This window comes from Astatotilapia calliptera, chromosome 3 (assembly GCF_964374335.1).
Source record: "Astatotilapia calliptera chromosome 3, fAstCal68.1, whole genome shotgun sequence".
Lineage (NCBI taxonomy): Eukaryota > Metazoa > Chordata > Actinopteri > Cichliformes > Cichlidae > Astatotilapia > Astatotilapia calliptera.
Window position 1 is genome coordinate 9,227,684 of NC_137424.1, and position 27,209 is coordinate 9,254,892.

The window sequence follows — 27,209 nt, forward strand, 5'->3', positions numbered from 1 at the left end:
AGGACCATTTCTGCAAGTGAAAAGTCGTCATTGGAGGAAAATCATTGTGTAGTTTGTGCGACTGAAGAATTGTCCCAACTACATGTGCTGCTGACCCTTGACCTTTCCTTTAGGTGCACAGAGGAGTCTGTGGGAACATCCAGAACTGAGGCATCTTGTGTACAAACGTGTTCAGACCAGATGTCAAATGATGTCAGATGTCATCCGTGAATGGATGCAACTGTGGATCGTTCCAATAAAATGAGGCAGTTTTGTAAGTACAAGCCCACTACAACCCATCATCAACATTTTAAATTACATTATACATCTTCACTGATATAAAGCACCACTATTTTAACCTGATTCACTTTTTCCACCCTAACAGTTCATTCCTCAAATCAAACAAGATATTTGACCCTAAAAAAATGCATCAACAAATAATTTTGTAATAAAATATTTATTCTTCAACTTTTACAAGTGAAATCAAACAAGTGTGTTTAAGAGTGAAACCAGAGTGGAAGCTGCTCATATAGAGTCCAACCCAGGCTAAAGTAAGCTGAGTAGAGCAGCACCATCAAAGTGTCGGCTCTCTGAACACGGTGCAAGATCGCCATCTGCAGGACAAAACTAGTTTTTCTCGCCCTCCTCGTCAACATCAAGATGATGTCATCGTACAGCAACTGATTCCCTGTCCGTCTGGAACAAAGCATTTACATTAAAAAGACATTTACAGAAAATACAAACACCAACAACACATCTCATCATCACATGATATTTTATTATTTATTATATTATATATTTTTATTGTACCATCAACATCAACAAATACCAGCATATTTTCTTTGAGATTGAGTAGAGTGGACCTTTCCCTTGGTTCACTTCCTGCTCGCAGCATCAGCTGACCTCTGACTTCCTGGTTAAGGTCTCTCAGCGTTGACTGGAATATCAAATCGGACTCACACCATGTTCTTGTAATGTGGTCATGTCTGTCAGCTGTTTGAAGAGCATCTCTGGCCTAAACACAATAGGAAGAACAACAACACGGCAAAAAAAAACAACACATTTCCATATTAGATGAAGGGCACCGTAACTGGAAATGGTAACATTCATCTGATGCTGCTTTGGATTTATCTTCTGTTTTAGACCAACTTTGATCACTTCGAGCCATCTTAAGTCCGTTTGTTCTTCTCACTCACTAACATCTCGTATGATTTCAGATCCCTGCTGTTCCCCAGCTGCCCTGTAGGTTTGTGCTTTGACCTCCAGAGGGCGACAAATCAGCACAGACAGAGAGCTCCATTCAAACTTTGCTGCCATCAGGAATAATTCTTCAAATATAATCATCAGTGTTTGAGCAGTTATGATATCAGGGACAATCTAGACATGTGTGACAATACTGAACATGTCACATGACACACCTCAAACATCATGTGATCCACTCTCAGTCTGCACTTTCATTCATGACTTCAACAGGTTGAAATGAGCTTTGAAGAAACATTCAGTGAAATAAATCTTTCATGGATTCATGTGAGCAGCAGATGAACTTTACAAAGAATCAGTGGATTTATCTTCTGTTTTAGATCAACTTTGATCACTTCGAGCCATCTTAAGTCCGTTTGTTCTTCTCACTCACTAACGTCTCATATGATTTCAGATCCCTGCTGTTCCCCAGCTGCCCTGTAGGTGGCCTCAGTGTGTCTCACACCATTTACAGATGATTACAGGTCGTTTACAGTTCAAACAGGTCCAACATAAGAAATATGTAGAAAATATCCTGCTATAACAGTTTGGGTCAAAGTGCAGATGTTCCAGATGTTCTGAGTCTGTCTGTGTTTCATGTTAACATGTAGATGTTGGACCAAAGTGAAGCTTTTTGATGTGACAGCAGGAATGTGAAGTGTAACTCTGAGCTTTAGGAAATGAAACTAAACGGACTTTTTCTCCTTTATTTATAGGAAAGTGTAGGAGAGCAACAGATGAACAAGCGTTACTGTAACAGGAAACATCAGAGGACCTTTATGTTCATCATCATCACTGTTTCCTTGTTCTGTCACAAACACACAACACTTCCTGCTCTCTCTCTGATGGATCTGATTGGCTGTTTCATTCACAGGAGGTCAGGGCGTCACACAAACAGCTTTAACTGCACAACGACACACTTTAAATCATCTGCAGACAAACCTGTGTGTTTGATTTATGAAGAAATAATAAAGACGTGTGTACAGCTGTCCATGAAGCAGCTTCTCACACAAACTCTGACACTTCAGCCACTTTAATTCCTGCAAAGCTGCGTAATAAAGAGCTGTGACTGCTATGAGCTGCTGATGATGACTGCATGAAGCTCTCAGCTGAAGCTTCTTTCATTTATTTTAATGTTAATGTCGCCTTTTTAAGTCTGTGTGAGGATTTTAATGACACACATTAAAGGAGCTTCTTTGATTAGAACCAAATTCATGTTGATTTTCAGCCTGAAATGATAAAAACTTTAATAATTCTGTTTATAATCATCAACCTGGAGACTAATGAAAGTATAATAGTGAAAAAAAAAGCCTTTATTATTTGAGTAATGCCCGAATCTGCTCAGAGACGGAGACAACACAGAGGTGTTGATGACAGTTTGACATTAACTGAATTAAAAACAAAGTGCTCTTATTGTGAAAATCTGCCTCCTACTTCTTTAAATCGTTTTTATGTATTTTTTAACCTCACAGTGAAACATTGAGGCATTAATCTGACACAGTTTGATCAGCAGCTGTGTTTTCACTGACGTTTCACTTTGATTTGTTCAGACTGAGCAGAGAGGATCGGTTCTCTGTGTGCGCACTGCTGAGAAACACAAGCTCATTTCTGCTGTTTCATGAAAAGTGTTATGGAGGAACAAGAAGTTCAGCCTCTAAACTCTCAGCGTGAGGACTGAGTGAAGAGTTTCAGAGCAGAGAGTTTTGGCTCACAGCTTTTAGCGTCTACACAAAGAGACGATTACGCACTTGATCTGAGAACATCTCCACCTCCTACAAACAAACTCTCCTACGAGCAGCTGTCACAACCACAACAGGCAGAAGACTGGATTTCTTCAGGTCAGATTTCATGCAGTTTGCATAAATTGTGTGTCACAGACATTGTAGTTCACATTTGTGTGACTCGTTTAAATCTTCTCCTCCTGAAAGTGAAACTCTTACAAACACATCAGGCCACAACCTGCTGCAGGTTAATGATTGATCTGAAGGCAGCTGACCTTTGAGCAGGAACTTGTGAGTCTTTTATTGTGTTTAGCACTGCCAAGTGCTGGCCTCTGCTTCCACCATCACATTTACACTGGTAGGTTCAGCACTGCTGCCTGCTTCAGACTGAATCCAGCAGCACAAAGACACAAGTTAATAAAATCAGCATCTATTCCTTTATCACTGCTTTGTTACAGAGGAGAACAACGCTCCAGTAACGCGTAATCCGATTATTTTTTTGAAGTAACGAGTAAAGTAAGGGATTACTATTGCAAAATCAGTAATTAGATTACCTTTACTTTCCCGTAGGAACGCTGCGTTACTGCGTTACTAAAACCGTGATTTTTTTGCGAGAATGTCTCACGACAGTGACGTAAGCGAGTGCGCCGTTAGTGACAACAGCTGTGTGCAGATCAACAAATCACAAAACAACGAAGCTAAGATGCTCAGTAAAGACAGCGCTGGCCTTTCTATCACTGTCCACTGTCACAGCAGGACGTCCAATAACCAGAGTGGCTGCTGCTTCTGCCTCGTGTCTCCACACAGAAAGGTCAACAACTATTTGAGGCATATTTACCTCTCTGTCACCAGCCCCACAACAAACACATACAGAACGACGGGGCCGTCAGCAGGAGTCAGGCTTTGGACAGCTCCATGTCAACTTACCTGCAAGAGAAAAGACAAATTAAGTAGTTACCTTAAAAAAACAAAAGGAATTATTTCTTAGTATCTGGTGAACTAAGTACCTGCTACCATCACAGATCATCAGAAACAGTTCCAGATGCACAGACAGTGGCTGCAATGTGCATTTTTAAATTGTTTGTAACACTTGGATCCACTTTAGTTCTGTTTATGTTACGACAAAAACCAATCCCAGCACAGGCAGCAGCACCCACAGGCGTGTTGTTTGTGTCACTGGCAGCTATAAATAACAGCAACATGTGAATGAAGTCCGCCGAGCTATTCTTAGGCTCCGCACAAAAGGAAAAGCCATAAGCTTTCTAACTCCAGTGTTCTTCATATGTCCCCCCACACATACAAAAAATCTAATTTTAAAATAATGATAGAATAAAAAGAAGATATACAAACATCAAATGCCATAAAACGCTCTGAACAGACGAGCTTCCAAGGCAGAGTAATCACTCAAGGACATGGGATCCCCTGGCCCCCTTCATAAAGGCCCCTGGCCTCAGACTATTCTGTGAGTAGGGGACTGCACCGAGATACCAAACCAGCTTATGAGACATGACAGTGTGCTGGTGACTGGGATATAATCCCTGGATACAAATCTTGTGAATACTCATAACCAGTTTCAATGGAGAACACTGACATAAAACTCCCTGTCTGAATTACTTCTATGATTTATCGTGCAGTTTAGTGCAACTACAAGATAGAACCGATTAGTAGTAAGAGCTCAGTAAACCTTATGCTTTATAAGTGTTTGCAGTGCTATGAGATGTAAAACAATAAACCGAAATACACTTAAATACAAGTACTGTATTAACTATTATGTAAAATAAACTACAGAGTACACTCTGCAAAGTGTGCTTGCAGGCAAGAGATGCAAGAATGCATGACAGAGCAATAGAATAGAATAGAATAGAATAGCTTTTATTGTCACTGTTACAAGAACAATGAAAGGCTGTTTGACATTTCTCCATGTGTGTGAAGTATTTACACAATCACAGACAAATTTACATTTACACAAGAACGATAAGTTATACATGCACCTGCAAACATACGGATACACCCATACAAACATACACGCACATGCATACATGTATGTATAAATACATGTATGCATGCGTACATACAGACACATGTCTCCACATACACATACATACATGCTCGCTGACTGGGAGTGCCGACCTGAGCTCCACAGGAATGAATCCAAAAATGTTACATTTGAATGTTTCAGATCATCAACAAAATGTTCATATTAGACACAGACAACACAAGTAAACACAACATGCAGGTTGTAAATGTAGCTATTTATTAAGTGTGCCTATGCGAAGGCACACTTATTACTATTGCTCGGATTTATTAAGTGTGCCTATGCGAAGGCACACTTATTACTATTGCTCGGATTTATTATTATTAAGTGTGCCTATGCGAAGGCACACTTATTACTATTGCTCGGATTTATTATTATTATTATTAAGTGTGCCTATGCGAAGGCACACTTATTACTATTGCTCGGATTTATTATTATTATTATTCTTTTTCCGCCTGAAATTTTGGACCGTAACTCATCCCACAGTTTTGACACAAGCTTCATATATGTTATATCATTTTGTGCGGCTGGATCAGGAATGAGTTGCTATGCCTTTTGGTGTTTATTACTTCTATAGTTTTTTAAATATGAATATTTTAATGCAAGTTTTTGCCCATTGGAATGAATGGGAACGAACGAAAGTGAAACTTAACTTACTTTGTGGTGTGTTTGCTCACTCACTTAATTTGTGGTGTGTTGGCTCACTCTAGTGGTATGTCCCCGTATTTGGATTACCATAATGACGACAATATCAACGGCGCGCACAGCGTCGGTGCTTTCAGGAACCATTGGAATTCTTAAGGTTGCACGAAGCATTGAATAGTTACGGTAACGGCAAGGGTGTATGCTTGGTGGAAAACTGCATATCCCACAATTCAAAGCACGCCTCTACCAGTCAAACAATGGCGGCTGCCACTTGGTTTAATATATTCCTCTTATTTGTGTTTCTAGGTCACAAAGTAAACTTTTAAGATATTTTCAGGTGAGAATGTGGGTGTGTAAACGTCAAATATCTGCTCGTTTTGTCAAAACATCCCATATTGGCAACAGATTTTTCACGATGTTGCGCCGCTTCACTCAAAAGCACCCAGGCTTGGCTTTCAGTGAGGCGTCTCTAACTCCTTTCATCCCCGATAGCTCCGCAAACAGTCTTTGTCTTAGCTGGACTTATTTTTCGTTTATATGGGCCGATGATGCTGGTCGATGAGGAAAAACTGAGTTGTTTGGTGGTGGCTAACGCGGAGCTAGCTAGCCACCGGTATGTGTCTCTTTCCCCTCATATGTGGGGAAAGAAACATGCGAGGCGGCCGCCGATCGACCGGTTTTCAGGTGAGAATGTAGGTGTGTAAACGTCAAATATCTGCTCGTTTTGTCAAAACATCCCATATTAGCAACAGATTTCTCACGATGTTGCTGCTAGCCGGCTAGCTAGTTCGGCCGGCCGGCTAGCCGGCTAGCTAGCTCGGCTAGCTAGCGCCGCTTCGCTCAAAAGCACCCAGGCTTGGCTTTCAGTGAGGCGTCTCTAACTCCTTTCACCCCCGATCGCTCCGCAAACAGTCTTTGTATTAGCTGGACTTATTTTTCGTTTATATGGGCCGATGATGCTGGTCGATGTGGAAAAAATAACTGAGTTGTTCATATACCGGTGGCTAGCTAGCTCCGCGTTAGCCACCGGTATATGTCTCTTCCCCTCGTATGCGGGGAAAGAAACATGCGAGGCGGCCACCGATCGACCGGTGGTGGCTAACGCGGAGCTCAATCGTGGATAAGGGGAACCCAATGCAGGAGAAGCAGGCGGCTGGTGAACTGAATTTCAGGTAAGACGTTATTAACTGCACTCTATTTGGGTCAGATATAAACCGAGTTTAGGTGTAGTTTATTTTCGTTGTGCTGACAGTTACAATAACTGTACTGCGTGCTAGCTAGCACCACGGAGTTTCTATACAGCTGTGCGCGCTAAGTTACTGATGTTGAACTTTATGACAGCCTCCCCTATTTTCAGGCGATAATGTAGGGGTGTAAACTTCAAATATCTGCTCGTTTTATCAAGAAGTCCCATATTTTATCAAGAAGTCCCATATCTCTCACGATGTTACTGCTAGCGCCGCATGGCAGCTAGTCGGCTAGCTGGCTAGGGCGGCTTGGCTGACACCCAGGCCGGACTGACTGATACCCAGGCCGGCTCACGCTCTCGTTTCACCGCCGCATGGCAGCTAGCCGGCTAGCTGGCTAGTGCGGCTTGGCTGCCACCCAGGTCGGGCTGGCTGACACCCAGGCTGGGCTGGCTGACACCCAGGCCCGCTCACGCTCTCGTGTCACCCCTAGTCTTTCGTGATGACTCTTGGTTGACTGCTGGACTTATTTTTCATTTATATGGGCTGGTGATTCGGTATGAGTGTCCGGTGAACTGAATGTCAGGTAAGACGTTATGTATATTTAAGGTAGTGACTGGAATAAGTCACAAGGTGTCGCTGTTGAGCTGCATATATGTTGTAAATTTTAGCAATTTTGACCATTTGTCCTCTGCAGGACACCGTAGTTCAGATTTCTCGTTCGCGTGGGCGCCATCTTGGTTCAGTGTTTACTGTGATGTGCAAAGGTAAGCACTGTCAGTGGCGAACTGCATTGGTTTTGTTTAAAAATAAGTGTTCCACTGTGTAAAATAGCGGTTTGTCATTTAAGCCGAGCATATATTTTGTTTATTGAGAGGTTCATCAGAATCAGAATCAGAATCAGAATACTTTATTGATCCCTGGGGGAAATTATTTTTTGTTACAGTGCTCCATTTTAAACCAACATTAAGACAAGACAGACAATACGCTAACTAAGAATAGTACAATATATACATATATATACATACATACATACATAAGTCACTTATAAATAAATATTTGGAAAAGAAACATGTGTAGCTGTAGCAGCAAACAGTGTGTTAAGTGGATGCGTTGTACAGGCAGATGGCCACAGGCATGTATTGTCTGATGAGAGTATGAGACAAAGATATACTTTTCTTTCTTACTCTCATATAAAATATTTAGCTTTTATTAAATAGTTATCTGAATCTTACAACCAAAGTTTGTATAATAATACACAAGATTGGCTGTAGACCATTGTTAATCATTCAGAACACTGTGTAAAAATAACAAAAAACAAAAAGTGAATGAAAAGTGCATAAATATTTATTTTACGTGTTTGATGTGTGTGGCAGGGCGTGGTCTGCAGTGCCGCTGCAGGGGAGGTGGACCCACCTCAGCGATATCTGCAATCACGCCTCTCAGGTGTAAAGTCTGTGCTCTCTCTGCTTTTTTTTTTTTTTTTTTTTTTTTTTTTGTATGTGTCGGGCTGTGAGATGAAAAGCTACAGCCGGCTGTGTGGGTACAGCAACTATGTGTGAAAAGTGGTCCATAACGTAATGCTTCAAAGTGTGTTCATGCAAACATTGTCGGGTCTGCTTATGAACCTCTGCGCACAGCGTCTACAAATTGGGGCTGTACGACGTCACCTCATCTTTACACAAAACTGTAAGCTGTCATCTGTGAGGCGCGAGCGGTGTTTGGTTTTACCATAGTTCATGGTGGAGAATGGCTGCTCTGCTGAGTTTTGCTCTCTGTAGCCGTTTGAATGGCAAACTATACTGATTAGCGGCGGCATAGGCACACTTAAAATTTCTTCAGAAATTTTCGCTTTCTAGTTCTTATTAGAGTTATAATTCAGCCCATCGGAGGGTTTTCAAGTCTGAACCACCTTTTTAAGCTACAGCATCTCAGCCAGTTTGAATAGACCAAAGTCCCTCAGAGGTGAACTGGCTGATCATTGAACACATGTTGGTGACATTGATGGTCAGGGATGCAGAGCAGATGCAAAGCCACAGCAAACCACAAAGAGAAGCCCAACAAAGAACCTGGTGTCTGTATTTTTAGATTTTAAGGTTTTTTGATGAAGACAAAAACAAGGACAGCTTCCTCCAGGGAGAAGCTAGAAGCTGCCTCCTGCAGCTATAAATAGCAAGGCTTCAGGAAATCTCACTCTATATCAGGAGTATGGAAACTGATGGGATGGCGTGCACCCTGCTTAATATTTTGGAGGACTAAATTGCAGCATCTCAGTCATCAATGAGGAAGTAAAGCAGGAAGCCGATCGATGCACTGTGATCGATGATCTAGGTATAAAGTAAACTGCCATTAATGGTAAATATTATTAATGTATATACAGACCTTAAATATTTAAACAGGCACATAGTTTTGTTCTTTAAGGTTAACAAAACCATGATAACGGTGTCTACGTTACAGGACATTTCAATGTGAATAACTGGTAAGTGCTCTATTCTTAGGAAACCGTGGCCTTTCTGTCGGTTTGGATCTGCTGATGAGCCTTTGGTCTATATAAATAGACTGACTATGGCATAATCATGACTTTTGTCATCACAGAAGTGATGGGAACATTCAAAGACTAAAAATAAAGCTGTGGAAGAGCAAATAGTGTGCACAATTCATCTGATCGCAGAGAAGCAGTGAAAAACCCACAGAAAGTAAAAGATAGACGTCCTAAAAACTGGTGCAATTCAGTATAATATCATTGCATGTTTTGTTGCAATGGAGCAAACAACAACAGTACACTACTTTGCTGGGACTAAAGTATCTCTAATATAACATGGATGCTGTAAAATGTGATTGTGACATCCTTGACGTATGCACAGGAGTACAGAAGTAAAACAGCAGGAGTGTTAGCTCTACAGAGGAAAAGACACGCCTGTTACGTCGCTTACTACCTGCTTCTTGTCACCACATCGCCCGGTAGGATGGTTTCGACTCTCTCTGTAAGTGTACATCTCACTCTAGACTCTGGCTAACCCATTCTCTCCTCCCTCCGCAGCATTCCTACCAGCCCACCTATGGCTGTGCCACATCATACTGTTCACGGTAATACTGGTTTAATGTTGGGCAACGATAAAAAAATAAAATATCGCGATAGAATATGGGTAAAGTGCGGATGCGCAGTGCCTTTGTTTTCATACCCACATGGTGGCGATAGAGAATGAGAAGGGGGAAAGCGGATCGTTGAGTGAAACACATGAACCAGAATTGGTTTGTAAAAATGCTGCAACTTCAGTGGTGTGGAACTGGTTTGGTGTTTGTCCGTCAGATACACAACAAAGCACCATTTTTTTGTAGAACATGCAAGCGGCCGTCGTTATTGCCATATTTTTTGGACTAAGGTGCTCTTAAATCTGGGAGTAATCTGGGTCCTAAACTCCGTCCTTCAGGACCCAAAGTCAAACGAACACTGCGACATCCCTGCAACATGTGTGTGGATGCTGAATGAGACGGGTGGAGGGATGAGCGCTACATGGTTGTGTTTGAGCAGGAGGGCCGGATGATGAATGGGCTTTTATAGACATGCTGTTCGTTTACGGAGGCTTGTAGGCGATGATCTCTTTAGTGTAATATGAAAAGGAAACAGATACATCGTGATATCACAAACACAATCCTACATTTGTGCCAACCTAATAAAATAATATGCAGTACTGTGTGAAACTCATCAAGTGGCCTGAACTAAAAGTTCTCCAGCAAGTTCAGTAGCATTGCTACTTGAGATCGTTCATGTTGCAGCCAAGAACTTCACTGGTGACTGCTGCCATGGTGTAAATCAGCTGGTTGGTTCCAGCGATGGTCACACTAGGGACTGTCCACTGCAGTAAAAACTAGAGATGGCACGATACCACTTTTTTATGTCCGATACCGATATCATAAATTTGGATATCTGCCGATACCGATATGAATCCGATATAGTGTTTTTTAATCAACAAAACTGTTTTTTAAATATCTTGCTGCATTTTGTATAAGTTCATACTCAAGTTTAAAACAACAACTACACTAAAGCTATTCTGTTATACCTGTATACAAAAAAATATTTCATAGTTCAGCAATACTGATCAATCTAATAAACTTAGACCTACACCATCCTCCCTATTCTGGTATTTTAAAGAGTACTTAGCGTAAATATTAAGCAACCTAACTAATAGGGTTCCAACTCCCAGCAACAACAAAAATAAATAAATAAAAAATAGGGAACCACCCCTCACGCTCCACCTCATGATGCTTAATCGACGTAATCAACCTTAATTTGATGCATTGTGAAAAAAAAAATGCACAGAAATCAATTATTTTTCAAGAAATATTAAATAGATTCAACATCTTTCTTCAACAAAATTGCAGACTGCACAGATGGTACCTTCCCAAAGGAAAAAGTACTATAGCTTACTAGGGTATATATATTAGACTTAATAGTCACTATATACAGTAATTGACTTCTATTCATTTTACATCAAATTAAAACTTTGGGTGTCAGATAATTATTTATTAAAAGCTCGACATTTTAAATGAGAATAAGAAAGAAAAGTATGTCTTTGTGCCCCCTTTTCCCTGTTCATGCCCTATCGGCCCCCCTGGCTAAACTTTGCTAGATCCGCCCCTGCACAGTTACCAGCGTCAGCTACGTAGAAAAAGATCCTGGTGTAGAAAGTAATATTAAATAAATTGTAACAACAGCTTATCAAGCTTAAACGTGCTGCTGTTGTTCAGCCGCTGGTTTCCTCTTTCTGGTGCAAAGTCGGCCAAAAGCAAACTAGAGACCCGGACTCGCGACAGAAAAGCCGATCAGCTGATCATTAAGCAGTTTCATGATTGAAGTAGCAGCAAGAAGAGGCAGTCGCTTGTTAAGCTTAACGTGGGAATGCTTTACAAACATTCAGAGATGGACTTACACACTTGCTTTACTTCTCTCGGGGATAACTTTGTCGGAGATGAAATGCCGGGTTGCTAGCGAAGCTCCACATGCTATCCAGACCACCGACAGGTCCCGCATGCCACAGCCGCTCTATCACGTGATGCATACTGCTCCGACGTGCTAACGTTCTGAGGTGAGTTACGGCGTGTTGCAACTTTTGTGAGGTGCTTTCGTGATATTTAATGGATCGGATTACATTTTTTATTTTTCTCCGATATCCGATCCAGTAATTTAGGTCAGTATCGGACCGATACCGATACGTAATATCGGATCGGTCCATCTCTAGTAAAAACTCTGCATTATCACTCCGTTACCTGCTGCAAGCACTGCCACAGTCTGATTTTCTTTCATCACTACCTGAATTGTTTGACTAAAAGGAAAAAGAAATGGCAGATGTCCTTCTCTACAGGGCAGAACTGTTGGCAAACTGTTCACCACCCCCCAACCGCCCTGTCTGTCATCACTCCACTAGCATTGCTGTTTGTAATTATATTCACTCCACTTTTACACACCTATACATAATATCCTGAAAGCCACAAATCAACTAGAACCCTGCTCTGTTTGGTAATGAACTGTGATAAAACAAATATCCCCTGCCTATGAAAAACCATAGACTTCCCAAGGGAGTCATGAGTTCATAATGTTCATGTTCATAAACACTGAAAGCTGACATGGAGTAGGTCCCAGGCCCTGAACTCCATAAGCAAGAAAATGGATTGATGTATAAATACACACACACACATATATTAGGGGTGCAACGACAAACAAAATTCACGGTTCGGTTCGGTTCAGTTCGATACTTTGGTGTCACGGTTCAATATTTTTTCGATACAAAAAAAATGTTCATGCCTTTTTAATTTGTCATTTATTAAAATTATAAATATATATTTTAACTCAAACGTACAGTTTTTAAATTTAATGTTGCTGAAACAACAAAATAATAATAAAAAAATCTATCTGATGGAGGAATCACCCATCTTTGGAAAAGAGAGTTTATTACAGAGAAATGTCTCTTTCAAAATAAAAGCTATACTATACGCTTCTTCTGGGCTATATTCTCAGCAGCATATTAAACATATCAGGTCCCCATAAGGAGAATCCTGTGCTAACAGCTGTCTAAATGACTCGGGTAAAGTTTGTAGCATGGTGCTTGTTGTTTTGTCTGCTTCCACTTGTCTTTGCACCAGGATGATGTCGGAGTAAATGTGCAGTCATATTCGTTGTGTTCCCACTAGTGCTGTCAGCGTTAATCTGAAATGACCTTAACGCCACAACACGGCAAATCTCCGTTAACGAGCGACCGCGGATCGCCCCGTGCGTGGGGCTAGACGGCCAACACGTTAACGAGCTAACTGCGCTAACACACTAGTTCCCACCCATGTAATTGAGCATTGCGTGGCACATCCAACATACTGTTTTACTTTAGTCCATGACGCGCTTACCTTCAGGGTCATACGTCACATGAAGACCAAAATAGTTCCAAAGGCCAGATCTGAATGAGGGTGGGGGATAGTGATGGCCCGCTTGAAGCTGATGCTCCGGAGCGTGTGTCGAAAAAAACAACACACTGGTTCAGAAGCACTGTGTCGAGGCTTGCTTCGTTTGGCAAAAGTCACGTGACCAGTGACGTCCGAAGCTTCATTACGCACGTAACTGCTTTGGTACCTGATTCAAACGGATATAAGGAAGTGAATCATCCACGGGATTCGTGGAGTGTGTTGATGGTGACAGAGAGCGACGAGGTGATCATTCCACTGACAGATATGGAGCCAGCGAGGAAGAGAGGACGTTCTGGCGTGTGGGAATATTTTGAGTTGATTTTGCTCAATTCATTTTATCTGCCGAAGTGAAAAACTTGAAATGTCCAAAATCATGTTTTCATAATGTAAATATCATTACAGCATATGACTTCAGGAACACTTCCATGTGAATTAAAGCTAATGAAGACTACAAAAATGTATTTGACACTATACGTACATTACATTGCTACACAGTTTAGAAAATCATTTTGTTTATTGTTGTTAGGTGATAGTCTGCAGGACCCAGGAATACCTGCATATCTACCAGCTTGCAGTGTAGTTCCTGCACTCCACAGCCTCTTCTGTTCCATGCAAGTGGATTTTCTCCAGGGCAGGAGAAACTATTTCTAAGAAAAGAAACAGACTCAGCCAGCACACAGTAACACTAATCCTCTTTTTAAATGTAAATAACAAAAGGGCTACCTGACATAGATCATGTTTTTACTTTGCAAGTTCTTGATTAGGGGTGGGTTTTGATTATCGCCTTTCTGATTACAATCCATGCTAAATTGAATAAAGTGATATTGATTCATTGAAATCCTGTGTCGATTTGTAAATTAACGTTATTATGCCTGAAACGCCAGCATCTCAGGTTAAACCTCACAACATGTCGTCAAACACCATGCAGCTAAAACAGTAACTGGGAGCAGGTTTACGGATTCTGCATACAAACGTGAACACAGAGCGTGGACCCGACGCGTCAGAGTCAGATTTTGGTGTGTCGTCAGGTCCGCGCTGTGTTTGCCTCTTTTTTTTTCGCTGGCTTCTGCAGCTGCAGGTTTCATAACTCTCTGTTTACATCTCTAATTAAGTCTCACATGTGTCAGCTTTCTTTTAATAGATACGAAATTATGGATATATACTGTTAAATGATCAGACTTGTAATATTTCTGACTGAGGCAAAACTTTCCAGATTCCAATCAAATCGGATCCTGTATCGAATCAAAATGATTCTACAAATCAGTGACGATGCAGCCGTACTCAGCTTCCTAAGCATTTTCCCTTTCCAGTTCACAATCAATCCCACCCCTAGGTCAAAAATATGTATAGGACAATCGGCCTCATCTAATATTTTGTATGAACCTGTCCAGCTGTCCAGTGATTAAACGACAAGTAGATGGAGGCAGGACTCCACAGCAGGGGCATACTCCATAATGTGCTGTGCAGTCTCATATGTATATTATATATATTGCTCACTTATTGTATTTACCAACATCAAGGAGTTATGAGCAAAGAAAGGCCACACCATAGTGCATGTTTAAATAGGGAAAGTTTATTGATCAAAATGTATTACGCAAATACGCATTACATTTTTTTCAGCCCCCCAATCGAGAAAACAAAACCAATTACATGTTCAAAGCAACGGAACGGTGGCCCAATATCAGAGAGAACTCCACTCTTGAGTGAGCAGTGATGATTGAGCGGTCCGTTTTATTTTGCAGATTCAAGCTGCTCTTCAAAGTTTTCACCACCAGATGTCACCGGAGAGGACTGTGTTGAAAAGCTTCGAGTAATGAACCGTTTTTCAATACAAGCTTCAGTGCTTCGGAAAGCTTCATTTGGCCATCACTAGTGGGGGAGGTTCAGTTTGCCATGTTGCAACGAGCTTAGCTTCTGTCTGCTAGCTTGCGCTGCGCTCAGTGGATCTGTGCTCGACAGTGCAGCCTAGGCGGAGTAGTCGAACACAGATCCACTGAGCGCTCAACACAGACAGCATCTGCAGAAGGAAAGTTGATAAAATAAATTAAAAATTTTGTATTGTTCGATACACATGCGTACCGAACCGAAAGCACTGTATCGAACGGTTCAATATCGATACGAGTATCATTGCACCCCTAATATATATACATATATATGTGTGTGTGTGTGTTTCTGTGGTTCAGCATTATGATGCTGAACCACATCATAATGAATAAATGGATAAATTTCCGAAATCCCGGAGCAATGCAAATTAGCCGGTGCGAGGTAAGGAGCTCTGTCATTGGTTAGACAGTCTTAGCTTTGCACCTATACCAAAGGCCATTCAGCCTCTGTGTTTACACTCTGCCTACACAGATGTTGGACATGAGACGACACAGGAAAAGGATTTTTGATGTGAGGTTTTTATTGAGATTTTATTTCTTTTTTTTCTGATTTGAAGTATTTATTAATGGAATAATAATTTATTTTCAAATACTGATTTATAAATATTTTTTATTTTCAATTAAATTACTACATAATAAATTACTTTTGTATTGAATAAATAAAATAACTTAAAAATGAATTTGTAAATTAATATTTTATCGCACAATTCATTGTTTAAGCAAAGAACTTTTTATTTCGATGCGCTGGATCTTCTGGTCCTCTGCACATAAGTGGATTTCCATTTAGACTTTATATAGACAACAACTCAAAGTGCTTTACAACAAGTCACATTCACCCATACGATCATCTAGTGCTGTACTTTAAACACTTTAAACACAAACACAGATACTGTGGGGAGAGGCCACAGAGGCACAGGGAGAAAACTCACACAGAAATCCAACAATTAAAGAGGAACCTTCTCGATGTAACACTACCATCCTGCAAGATGACCTGGTCCTGGGCCATCTTAATAAGCATGCTGTGCACAGTAGTTTCATATTCCTGCCAGAACAAACACCAGACAGTTTGTACACAAGGCTCAGATTCTCGCTTTGCCAGATACAGACAATAGTTTAAGATCCTAATGTCTCTGCACAGCTCTGTATGTACTGAAATATCCAACCTCAGATATTTCCTGCTCACTCTCTGCACCGCCTTAGACAACAAGTAGTTCATGCTATACATAGCATTGACTTTTCATTCCAGCCATGTGCACTCATCAGGGCATCAGTGCTGCCGTAGTAACCACACTAACACTTCCTTGCACCTGTTGAAATGGCCTCAGTCTGATCGTGCCCTGAACAAACTCACCTTTAACATCCCACACACGGACTAAATATGTGCGTGTCAATAACACGTGACAGGAGAACATGCTGGTTGTCTGTCATGGGGCTGAATTAGAAACAGAGCAGGAACTACAGTTTGTCAGATTAAGACTGATCAGGTCCAACATCCGCTCCCAGCACTATTTACACGTTTGGTGTCACATTGAAGGAAACGCCTACTGGCACAACCTGCATGTGTTAAACTGCTCCTGCGTGTAAACAGCGTGTCACTTACGGCTTTTTGCATCACAAGGACGCGCACTGGCGTCTCAGGGTGACTCAGATGTTTGCTGAATGAGGTGTAGACCGGACTAGGCGGGACTCATTTCACCAAAACACGAACTTTTCCACCCACCAGTGTTTATCTGTGTGCTTATTTTAAAGAATTATTCCATCGTTATCAAATACGAAGCATTACACGCACGTCGCGCCGTTTCTGCTGATTCAGACACCAGTGCTCCCGTGTGCTGATTCTCGGGTCCATCTTAAACTGGTGTGTTTGCGAATGAACTTCGGTAAAACGTTACAATGTTACCGGGCGCGCAGAGGGTCTCGGAGGCGTGTCGTACCTGTCGGGTGGTCGCGGGCTCCTCGTTCCCGGTGGGTGAAGGTGTTTCTCCTTCAAGCGATGCTGGGGTGACCGGAGAAGAAGCCATGTCCCCCCGACATCACCTCTCACTAAGCGCCGCTCCTACTGTGACTTTCCTCGGTGTCCTCCAGCGTGCAATACGCTGCCTGGCGCAGTTTGCACGGACGGTGGACCGGTTGCGTCGCTCGTTTCCTGCGCGATCAAAGTGAGTCTTCGGCTGCACAGTGCAGCCACTGTCCCTCCTCCGGCCGGCGGACTAGTCCAGGCGAGGCGGATGACGTTGTCCCGGGTCTCGCTCGCTCTCGCACATGCAGGACTTGGCCCAGTCTGTCTTCTTCTGCCACACTCTGCGCTCTGCTTTTCACTTCATGTCTTTTTGTTTTGTAAGGTGGCTAACACGATCACTCCTCTTCTGCCTGCAGGACTCTGTGACTGCTCTGTGCTGTGGCAGCACACTCCAGCCTGATAGTTCATTTTACAGCTTTTGGCACTGCGACGCTCTCCTCGGCTCGACAGACACAATCTCACCATGTCGGCACAATATACTGAGTGCAATCCATAACATGATTTTATCTCACTGTAACTTTTAAATCGACCAAATGTTGCGTAAATGACGTGTCACGTGACTTGAGCACATGCACACCCCCTGTCCTCACAGCAGACATTCATCTTAGCCCCCCCCCCCCCCCCCCGTGTTTTGAGATCATTGCTGCAACAAAAGGTTGCCACAGATATTTCTACATGAAACGTACTGAATCAGTTGGCACATATTTAATATATATTAAATATAATATAATGTTGTTTTGTTGAGTGGCTGAAATAAAGCTGAATCGCATCACAGGAATGACACAGCCCTGTTCCTCCAGGCTGTTAACCTGTGAATCAGCAAACATGTATGATTTATTGTCATTCATTTGCTGAACAAACTTACCTCTGAACTTTGACCCTGAAAATTCAATTTTATTTATATAGCGCCAAATCACAACAAAAGTCGCCTCAAGGCGCTTCATAGATACAGAGAAGAACCCAACAATCATATGACCCCCTATGAGCAGCACTTTGGCGACAGTGGGAAGGAAAAACTCCCTTTTAACAGGAAGAAACCTCCGACAGAACCAGGCTCAGGGAGGGGCGGGGCCATCTGCTGTGATTGGTTGGGGTGAGAGAAGAAAAACAGGATAAAGACATGCTGTGGAAGAGAGACAGAGGTTAATAACAGGTATGATTCAATGCAGAGAGGTCTGTTAACACAACAAGGGAGATCCAGGTTTCCCAGCTGACGAGCAGAGGGCAGCGGCTTCCACTCGTTTGAGCAGTTTGTTGCGTGACCTCCTGTCTCTCACTGAACTAAAATGCCTCCAAACAACAGCAAAATAGATGGCACTCACTCCAACGTCTTGCAGCAAAAACATTAAGTGATGGGAAGAACAGGTGATGGATGAGCTGCAGATGTAACCGGTGTGATTCTGCGTTGTGTCTGATAAAAAAGGTAAAAGAAAGAAAGACCTCCCAGTAAATAATTTGCCCACTCCAGCTCCTACGACCAAATACAAACAGTGGGGAAGAGGGTTAGTTCAACCCACCACAGCTCCCAAGCTAGCAAGGAGTATATATTCATGCTAGCATTTATGGCGCCTAAAACACATTTATGATACACACATACGACACACTTATAACATCTAACAAAAACAGGCTTAATAATGACAATAATCGAACTAAAATTGCAACCAGAAACATCCAGGTGGCTAAATATGCATTATATGTGTGTTTTAAAGTGTTGGAAAGAAATGACACCCACCTCTCCCACAGGGGGATTGTAGAAAAGGGGAGAGGCAAAAGGGGTACACTGTATTTATAGGATTGCACCGAAGAAGAAGAAGAAAAGAACGAGGAGGGGCTCTAACTGATAATGAACACAACTACAGGCTTGGAGGTCCTAAAAGTCAGGTATAAAAGGAGCAGTTTGGGGGTTTAGAACACATTATAACAATGTGATTTATGACCCTGTTACACAGAGCCAGCAGAATGAGCTGCTGCCACCACCACAATCAATGGTGACGCCAATTTAGAAAGAGCCCCAGTTGATTCCACTCTTGCCAGATGCTGAATACACATCGTCTAAAAGTGTGTGCCATTGACCAAAGGAGGAGTGGGCTGTTCACACATGCCTGTGTTCTTATGGAGCAGTCTTTGAGGATGGCGAGTCCAGAGCTGGAGGTTTAGATCTAAGAGAGTGATCCAAAGTCAGGAGAGGATTACACCCAACCTTCAGAGATCTTCCTATAAGCCAGAACTGGAAGCAGAGCCACCTTTGGCTATGATATCTTTACTGGACCCAGTAAGTCCAGTCAAGGTCAAAAACGTGGTCAGTCCCCCATTTAGTGCCATAGATCTGAAACATAGTAAACAAAATGCTAGTAAAAAGTTACAAACATGTTCAAGTTACATGTCTACAACTCCACAACAGACATACTTTGCTACTGGTGCCAAACAGTACTGCAGTCTGTAGCTTTCCAGCCATCCTTTGAACGTCTTTGAGTTTAATGTAGCCAAAACTGGATTCAGTAATCAGTGTTTATTTACAGAAGCCGTAGAGTATGGCTGCCACATGTGAACATCAGTGACGGCTCATTTAAACTGTAGGAACGATTAACCCAACATCAGAAAAATACTTCATTTTACATTAATGTGACAAATTAACACTGCTGGGACTTTTCTGGTCCTACACTGTTCATGTCCAAGTCAACACATTGTAAGATTTACACGTGGAAGGTCATCTAAGCTGCTTATGTGGAGATTACCTTTCCTTTAACAACGACCAGTTTCTTCTTTTCAGTTTTCAGTTTTATTTGTCATATGCAAGTTAGCACAGGGTCAACATTGCAATGAAATGTGTTTGACGAGCAGCAGTCACTCGGCAGCTTGATACAGTAGGAGAAAATATAATAAAATAAAATAATAAAGAAAATAGAAAAATAGTAAGGAGCAAATATTAGAGAGACATGGTAAAAGAGAAAAGATGACTAAATATATTTGTATCTATAAATATATGTACACTAGTGATTAAATAAGAAAATCTTGAAGAGAAATATGACGGGAGGGCAGATGGGACATTGCACAGGAATGAGCAGCAGAAAATTTCAGTATTGCACTTTTAAATATAAATATCAATGACAATAAAGTGGAGTGACCAGTGCAGATTAAACAGAGTACTTGTGAAGCTGCAGGTAGCTTCTGAGTGCTGTGTTGTGTGTGTTTAAGTGTTGTGGTTGAGGTGTCGTATGGCTTGGTGGTAGAAACAGTTTTTGAGTCTTGTAGTCCGAGCAGACAGACTCCTGTAACGATGGTAACAAGGAGAACAGCTGATGTGCTGGGTGGCTGTGGTCCTTGATGATGCTGTGTGCTTTATGGAGGCACCGCTGGAGATAAATGTCCTGAATGGCAGGAAGCCTCGTGCCAGTGATGTGCTCTGCTGCCTTCACCCTCTGTAGTGATTTACGGCTGCTGGCAGAGCAGCTTCGTACCAAACTGTGATGCAGCTCGTCAGCAAGCTCTCGACTGCACACCTGTAGAAATTTGAGGTGATGTTGGCGTTCATGCCAAACTTCCTCAGCCTCCTCAGGAAGTAAAGCCGCTGGCGAGCTTTCCTGATTGTTCTCACCTCAAACACATTATTTACCCATCCAGGTGGAACATGTAGCTGTGCTCGGTTTGACAGCTTTCATCCTGGCAGCAGCGTCAGCTGAAGCATACAAGGCACACATAGATGTCACTGAGCTGGAGCTCTGGGAGAGACGTCGCCACTTTCAGGCCTTTAAACAAAGCTGTTGGAGCACAAGTCCCAAAGATTTATAGTTTCTCTTCATGTCTTCATTGTTCCTCCATGGAGAGATGTTCCAAGTAGCCTTGGCTCGAGACAGGCGTCCTGCAGGACTACCTACCAACTGTCCACTGTTTGCAGTCGTGGTAGAGTAATGTTGCCCACCAGTGACTGAAAACCATGGATTGGAGAAGAATGACAGAATTCAGTGACCTTGTGGGGCCATAACAGACAAATGACAGCAGTCTGTAGTGGATGAAATAAAGAGTGATGATGTTATATTTGTGACTGTAGCAGGACCAAGGCTCAAAAGGTTGCAGGCGTTGTTAATTGAGCAGAAGATGGACGGCATCAAGCCCTCTCCTCGACAGCTACAGGATCACAGTCTGCAGGTTCAGTTATGCAACGTTTTAGCATCGATGCGTGAAGTTAAGAGCAGACAGGGAGGTTATTTTTGCACTGGGCTGGAATGACTCAGTTTACCTGTCAAAGGCTATCACGGCTGGGAGAAAACCCTCAGCATTAGTAAAGAAGGACCACGGTGGCCTCTGGGTAGAAACACTGCAGAGTTCATGTGGATACGCTGCTGCATTAGGTCAGATAGAAATATCATAAAGCATCATTAAGTAAAAACGTTTATTAAGAACAAATGTTTAAATATTGTTAACGTGTTTCCCAGAAACATCTGTAGAGACAAAGAGCTTTCTGTTGTTGCTTCGAGGAAACAAGCTCTTCTTTTTAGTTTTGTCCTGGTATTTATTCCAGGACGGACTCATCCACTGAGCAGTGTTTGGTTTTCTTCGTTTTCCTCGTTCTGGATGCAAACTATTACAACTTGGGCTTTATTTCAGTGACAATGGCCTTAAGCTGCAATACAACAGGAAGTTACTCATATATAGTAATTTCCCAGACCATATTAAAAATCCATTAACAGGAAATACAAATGATGGGACAATGCCACAGCATGGACATTAGAACAGTTGGGAAAATTTACCTGGAAAAAGGTGAAAATGAGGCTTCATTGAACTGGAATTACAAAGACCAGGAATGTGAGATCCACCAGCCACAACTGAGGGTTTTTACACGTCATATCCTCAAAGTAGAACTACAGTGATCAAAAGAATCGACTTTAATGTTATTCTTTCTTTATTTATGTCAGATTTAACCCCCCAAAAAGCTTTAATCTTTAACTAGTCTTTGGACGTAGCTACAGTACGGTCAGGTTGACAGTTTATGGGTAACATGTGGCCACCAGGCACTGCGACACACTTCCATGTTATATTACCTTGGCGTCCCGTAGGAATACAGGAGAATCATGTGAGGAATCTAAGAGTTGTTTCTTAATTCAATTCAGTTTTATTTACACAGCACCAAATCACAACAGCAGTCGTCTCAAGGTGCTTTATACTGTAAGGTAGCTCGTACAATAATACATACAGAGAAAAACCCAACAATATGACCCCCTGTGAGCAGCACTTTGGCGACAGTGGGAAGGAAAAACTCCCTTTTAACAGGAAGAAACCTCCAGCACCAGGCTCAGGGAGGGGCGGGGCCATCTGCTGTGATTGGTTGAGGTGAGAGAAGGAAGACAGGATAAAGACATGCTGTGGAAGAGAGACAGATGAACCGCTGAGTGTTGTCCCGTCGAGGTGGCTCTTCTATGTTGTGCATTTATGGCACCAAACCACAAATGCAAAGGAAGAAAGGGTCGAGGCACAGCACCCAGCTGCCTGACAATATTCAGGCAACGTCCAAAGCCCCACAAAGGACCTACCCACACCCCACTGGCCCCGCCCAGATCAAGGAGCTGTCACAGCAGACAAAAATGTGAAGTCCGCACATAGTCGCCATGGCACCCACCAACCCACCACACCATCCCCCATGGAGCTACCAGGAGAGGCATACTGGCCCACTGAGGATCACAGAGGAGCAGACCCAGGGGGGCTGACAGCACAGCCCCCACCCACCAGTCGTGCAGCTTATTTTATCTTGTCAGCGTGAGCCCCACCTAAAGGGGACAGAGGGATTAGTGAGTTGCATTAGTGGGGCAGGAGAGCGTGAAGCAGGGGAGCCAATGTCACTGCGATACGACTCCTCAACACCATCCAGCCTGCCCCACCACTCATAATGAGTCCTGCTGTGCTCTGTAGCAATGATGCATTTTATGTGTGTGTGCCAGGTTAGTGCTGTGGATTCAAAGGAGCACAGTTCCACTAAACAGGAGATCAGGATAAACCCCAGTAACCAACCCTGCCCCCGCCATCACATATTCTCAATCCCAGCAGAGGCCAGCCCCACAATGACATGCCACACGTGATACACAGCCAATATTACTGTTATAATTACATCTTTATTACTTTCCTTTCAACCTCTTTATTTTGCACCTTAAACTTTCTTTGGTTGCTACAAGCCACAAAGTCCTTTATGGTTTGTCCCTGTTGTGTGGAGGGCTGTTTTTAAGAGCTCAAAAATGGGTGTATCAGAGTCAAACAGGCAGCACAGTGGAAAAGTGGTTGGCACTGTTTCCTGACAGCAAGAAGGTTCTAGGTTCAAATCCAACATCTAACCTGTTTGCATGCTCTCCCCATGTCTGGGTCCTCTCTGGGTTCTCTGGCTCCCACAGTCCAAAGATGAGCAGTTAGTGGGGTTAGGTTGATTGGTGTATGTGCCTATGAGTGTACACGGGTGTTTCTCTGTGTTAGTGACAGTCTGACAGAAGGCTGCATCCCTCAGCCTCATGTGGGCTGTGTAGCCCCTTTACCACTGCAGTGAGAGCTCAGACCTGTTTCTGGTGGGTGGTGGACTCCTCCAGGGCTTCCCCTGATTCCCCTTCTGCCACAGAAGACTGTGGCCTCAGAAACTCATATCTGCTTTTTGCAAATGAAGCGAACCTGTTGGCTTCATCAGCAGGGGCGGATCTAGAAGGGTGGCATGGGGTGGCAAGTGCCACCCTAAAATGATCCCTTGCCACCCCAAGTGCCACCCCAGTTTTGCATATGACAGTGTTGTTTATTAAAATAAGTTTAACAGTTTGAGCGTAGTTACAGTCAGCAGTGAATATAAATGCTAAAACTGGATATATTCCATAGTGTCCCCCCCTCCACATTAACAAATGGTTCAGCCCATAGCAGGACGGCTTTCTTCTTGTTTTCAGCAGCAAGTGATGCTTATGATTGTGCCAGAGCACATTTTGAACAACACCATGGGAATTTTGGATTTTACACAGGTGGGTGGATGTTACACTGTGGAAATGAAGGAAGGTGAGTGCTATTTTAAATGGTTGTAGAAAATGAAAAAACAGCAGGTGTATTGGCTGCATTTTTAGATAAATAGTTGTATCTGTTTACAAAATGTACAATTTATATTTGCATTTCAAGTTATAAACATTTACCCAACACGTCTGTGGTTTTTTTACAGTAAAAAATACTGCTAGGATTTTAGGTTCTTTGTGTGATTTCAGATCAGTAATAGTTACATTAATAGTAATAGTAATACTAATGCAGTATGTCAGTGAAAAAACAACTAAATTCAGTTGAGCTGAAAAGATACCAAACAAAGCAAGAGGAGGAAAAAATAAAATGAAACAATCTGAGGGTGAAATACAAACGTAAACTCAAAGGAGTCACAAATGTCCGGTTGTGTTTCAGACCTCAGAGGGTGAATCCAACAAATCATGAAAAATGAGGTTTACATGTTTGTTCATGACAGTGCAGATTTCTGACATTTTGTGTAATTTAAGCTGCAACAATGTGACAGTTTTCTAACAAAAACAGTGAAACTTAAGTTAGACTTGTGTTTGTAAATGAAGCGCCCCATGTTGTGTAGCTTTCTGGAGTTTATACTTATTGGGCTACATATGTATTTAATATACAGGCTGTACAGTACATAACATCAAAACTCACATGTTTCATGTAACTAAAGTGTGTAATCATGTGGGTACAGACAATAATTAAGTTATAGACTATATTTATATGAAAAACGTGCATACTTACTGCATTTGAATCATTTTAACCACATGTAACCACCTGCATATGTGTTTGGGGGAAAAAGGCTTTGATTTTGCCACCCTAAGAAAATTTCTCTAGAGCCGCCCCTGACCATTTCACAGGATTTGCATTTAAAGATGCAACAAGACTAAAATGGTTAGGGTCAGGAGGTCAAAGGTCAGAGCTCCTGTGGGTCTGAGGGCGGCCTCACGCTGGAGAAGGATGAAGGAGTCTGACCTGAGCCAGTGTTTGACATGAACACATCAGCACTGCTGTCAGTGAGCCTAACGACAGCCGTTAGCATCATTTCAGTGTTTCAGTCATAAAAACACTTCCTGTCTCTGTGGTGGTTACAGTGACATCATGCAGTTTGTGCTTTGACCTCCAGAGGGCGACAAATCAGCACAGACAGAGAGCTCCATTCAAACTTTGCTGCCATCAGGAATAATTCTTCAAATATAATCATCAGTGTTTGAGCAGTTATGATATCAGGGACAATCTAGACATGTGTGACAATACTGAACATGTCACATGACACACCTCAAACATCATGTGATCCACTCTCAGTCTGCACTTTCATTCATGACTTCAACAGGTTGAAATGAGCTTTGAAGAAACATCAGTTCAGTGCTGAAACATTTAAACGCTGCAGGAAGAAGAACAACAAAGTGATGACGGATGTTTGTGCTTCAAACAGGAAAACCAGCAGAAATAAATCACAGCCTGCCAGAGGTTTGGAGTTTCCGAGGTGCAACTGAACGCAGCACAGTGTTCCAATGCTCCTTATTTTCCGCAAACGTCTCTTTGGGTGTTTCCTTCCTGCTCAAAGTTTACTGTCACTTCCTGAACTTCGTGGAGTGGAGCTTGTTGTTGGTGTGTGAAGAAACTGTAAGTTTGCTTTGTTTCCTCCTTTAACAGTTTGTCTTTAGGAACTTTACTGTTTGTTCAGCTCGTGTTTGATTTCTTCACACAACAAACTGTGTGTGTTTGTATTTCCGGTCTCTCCATTAAAGTCAGTGTGTAATGTTTCCTGGCTAACATCAGCTGTGTGCAGCTTAGTTCAGCACAAATCTGCCGCTCCATAGTTCACGGTAACGGACTCACAGCTGGACCAACGAGGCCGAGTGTGTCCGCCACTCTGAGCTACGTTCGTGTTTGTGTACTTGTAGTTTGTACTTTGAGTTCACTCAGAGCCCACAGAGGACGCAGCGTACGTGATGACGTCACAGCCCTTTACCTCCTTTACTCTCACTGTGATTAATATTTACACACGAGACACCTGCAGAGCTCTGACGCTAAGCTAGCACACAGCATGCTAACGCTAAGCTAACGCTAAGCTAACACTAAGCTAACACTAAGCTAACACTAAGCTAACACTAAGCTAACACTAAGAGTTCTTACAGACACGAGTTAAAAAGCTGCTTTTAGTGTGTGATCAGAGTCCAGGACTGAGAGCAGCAGCAGAGCTGATGGATGATGAATTACTGGATGGAAGAAGCTTCTCATTAGCAGTGAATCAGTGTGTGTGCAGTTCTCTGCAAACTCAGCAGGAAGAATTAGTGTGAAGCTTTAACTCTGCTGATCCTCTTTGAATCCTGGATCAGCTGAAATGTTTAAAATGTTGTTCACACGTGTTGGACTGACTGAAGCTTCCAGTCACAGTGAATCAGTGTGTGTCAGTGAATGCATCGTGTGTGCTTCAGGCTCCATCTAGTGGACTGATAGCAGAGCAGCTGATGGCAGCTTCCTCTGCCTCACACTGCTGTCTGACTGCATCCAGCTGACACTGAGATGAAGCAGGAAAGAAGCAGCTGATATTTGGACAGCACACATGATGAAAGGAGGATTTCAGCTGATGTGCACATGAATGATTTGTGTTTCCTCTGCAGGTAGAAAGTGTGTGTGAGCTGAATTGAGCAGCATGGATCAGTGTGAGGACAGAGAGGAGGGAGTCCCTCCCTCTAAAAGCACTCTGTGTGGGGAACATGAGAGCCAGACCAAAGCTCAGAGGTGAGATGACCATCTCTAACTGTCCATGACTCTTCTCCATGTCACAGCTCAGCACTCACATCACTGCTCCATCATTATTCACAGGAAGAAACAAGGAACTAAACGTAAACATGAACCTGAAGCCAGCTCTGTGTCCTTAAGGAGTGACCGGTCTAAACATCTTCCCATTGAATTTAAATCCCAGCCTGTGTCTGCTGCAGAGAGGTGAGCTGTTAGCAACATGAACTCTTTGATTAAACTGCTTGATGTTGTTGGATATAAACTACAAACACGTCGTTCCCTCAGTCCCATTTAAAC

General features: G+C 42.5%; 1 long non-coding RNA gene across 1 annotated transcript; it reads right to left on the reverse strand.

Moving 5' to 3' along the window:
* Nucleotides 1-420: 420 nt before the first annotated feature.
* LOC145424577 (uncharacterized) lies at nt 421-17,753 on the reverse strand. The gene is made up of 2 exons (XR_013905657.1): nt 17,077-17,753; nt 421-994 (listed from the first exon to the last, which is right to left on the reverse strand). It is a non-coding gene; the product is annotated as an uncharacterized LOC145424577 (long non-coding RNA).
* Nucleotides 17,754-27,209: the final 9,456 nt, after the last annotated feature.